This window comes from Salvia hispanica, chromosome 1, assembly GCF_023119035.1.
Source record: "Salvia hispanica cultivar TCC Black 2014 chromosome 1, UniMelb_Shisp_WGS_1.0, whole genome shotgun sequence".
NCBI classification, from domain to species: domain Eukaryota; kingdom Viridiplantae; phylum Streptophyta; class Magnoliopsida; order Lamiales; family Lamiaceae; genus Salvia; species Salvia hispanica.
Genome location: NC_062965.1, coordinates 20,727,443 through 20,730,427, shown reverse-complemented (window position 1 = coordinate 20,730,427; position 2,985 = coordinate 20,727,443).

The following is a 2,985-nucleotide window of genomic DNA, read 5'->3' as shown; positions in this document are numbered from 1 at the left end:
CTGAGATTTTGAGATGATGATTCAAGTAACAAATGGAGTAGTTCATGGTGAAGATTGTCCGAATGAAATGTCAACTTGATTTCAATAAATTCTACCACTACAAAAAAAACACTGTTTCCCGACCAACACTTGCCAAGCACCTTACTTGTGCTCGGAAACTACCGAGCACTTTTACCATTGCTCGGAAAATACCGAGCACTTTTACCTTTGCTCGCAAAACTACCGAGCATATTTGCTTGTGCTCGGCAAACCAACGATTAGCTCTTACTTGTGCTCGGAAACTACCGAGCACTTTTACCTTTGCTCGCAAAACTACCGAGCATATTTGCTTATGCTCGGCAAACCAACGATTAGCTTTACTTGTGCTAGGAAACTACCGAGCACTTTTACCATTGCTCGGAAACTACCGAGCATATTTGCTTGTGCTCGGCAAACCAACGATTAGCTCTTACTTGTGCTCGGCAACCCAGCGAGCACTTTTAACTGTGCTCGGAATATTCCGACCACTTCTACTTGTGCTCGGCACAAAGCAAGCACATTTAGTTGTGCTCGGAAATTTGTAATATAGAATAAAATGGCAACACTATTTCAAAAACTACAAGTATAGAAGAGAATGAAGATACTTAAAGATAGAAAAATGTATTTAAATTATTTTTAAAAAAATAGCCAAGCTAAAACTGCGTGCAATAGCGCAACAAAACCGCCCGCTCGTGGCCGGTCCGAACGGTTGATACGGATTATAAACCAATTATTTGATTCAAATTTTCGTGAGAACGATTAGTTATATTAAAAAAATATTGTTCGTGGTATCGAACGCAATCGCATCACCTATTAAATCATCTATGAAACTAGCGAGCACCTTTATTTGTGCTCGGAAAATACCGACCACCTCTACGTGTGCTCGCAATTTACCAAGCACTTCTACTTGTGCTCGGCACAAAGCAAGCACATTTAGTTGTGCTCGGAAATTTGTAATATAGAATAAAATGGCAACACTATTTCAAAAACTACAAGTATAGAAGAGAATGAAGATACTTAAAGATAGAAAAATGTATTTAAATTATTTTTAAAAAAATAGCCAAGCTAAAACTGCGTGCAATAGCGCAACAAAACCGCCCGCTCGTGGCCGGTCCGAACGGTTGATACGGATTATAAACCAATTATTTGATTCAAATTTTCTTGAGAACGATTAGTTATATTAAAAAAATATTGTTCGTGGTATCGAACGCAATCGCATCACCTATTAAATCATCTATGAAACTAGCGAGCACCTTTATTTGTGCTCGGAAAATACCGACCACCTCTACGTGTGCTCGCAATTTACCAAGCACTTCTACTTGTGCTCGGCAAAAAGCAAGCACAAATTGACATTTATTCTAAACATATAATATTAACATTTTTATGCATCAATTCCGACGGCGGTACTTGTGCTCGGAAATTATAAAAAAAAATTAATTTTTAATGATTAACGATAATAAATTAAAACATGTCAATATTTTTTATTAGTACATAAAAATATATCGGAAAATTTGCATACATGAAAATTCGTGGATCATTTACCATAAATATTAAAATTTATTTTAAACATAGAATATAAACATTTTTATGCAATAATTCCGACTACCGTACTTGTGCTTGGAAAATGCCGAGCACTATGTAAGTGCTCGGAAGTATAAAAAAATATACTATAATTTTTAATTATTTAACAACAATAATAAATTAAAACATGTCAATATTTCTTATTAGTACATAGAAATATCTCGAAAAATTTGCATATATAAAAATTTGTGGATATTTACCGTAAACATTAAAATTTATTTTGAACATAAAATATTAATATTTTTAAGTAATAAAGCCGAGCACCATATATGTGCTTGGAAAATGCCGAGCACCATGTAAGTGCTCGGAAGTTATTAAAAATACTTAAGTAATAATTATTTCACAACAACAATAATTTAAAACATGTTAATAGTATTTTTTACTAGTACATAGAAATATCTCAATAAATTTGTATGTATAAAAATTTGCAAATTATTTATCAAATATTAAAATTTATTTTGAATATAAAATATCAATACTTTTAACATTAGTTCCGAGCACCATACATGTGCTTGGTAAATTCCGAGTACCGTATAAGTGCTCGTTTAAGATTTATTTTGAATAATTACACATAGAAATTTGAGGTACACTGTAAGTAGTTAATTTCCCGAGCATCGTTAGGGTGCTTGGAATGCCAATTAAAACCGCGAAATATATCTCCTCTCTCCGCCGATCTGGAAAACCGCCCTATATTTATCCTCTCGATTTCTCTTCACATCGCTCAATCGGCAGTTTCCCTCTCGATTTCTCTTCCCATCGCTCAATCGGCAGTTTCCCTCTCATCTCTCTACCGCCATCGCGAGCCACATTATTCCACCGAGAGACTCCTCGCCCACCCAGTCTCTCTCCCTCACACTATTTCTGAGGTGCAATCCCTTTCTCTCTTAATTTTAATTTTTCTTTGATGAATTTGGTTCGATTTCGTGTAATTTGAAATGCAATTTTATGTAATTGTTGTATTTTTTATGCAATTTGTACGTATTGTTGTAATTTTGATGCAATTTGTATGCAATTGTTGTAATTTCAGATGCAATTCGTACGTAATTTTGATGCAATTGACCTTCCTTTTTCTAATTTTGATGTAATTGATGCAATTCGTACATAATTTGTACAATTGATGCAAACGTGAGGTTGTCCATAAGCTTATTCTTGGAATTATTTTCCTATGTACTCTGCTAAAGAGTTCAAATTCGCACAATATATGTAGTGGTATCTGGTATGAAGGAAGACACGTATCGGTTTTCATCTTTTATACTATTTAGTAACTCACGTGTAAATATGGTGAGAAATCGTCTCATGTATCCTTTTATTAAGGTTCTTATTCGAATACCTGTTGGAGTGCACTTATTTAATATGTGAGATTACTTATGATGATGATCATGATGT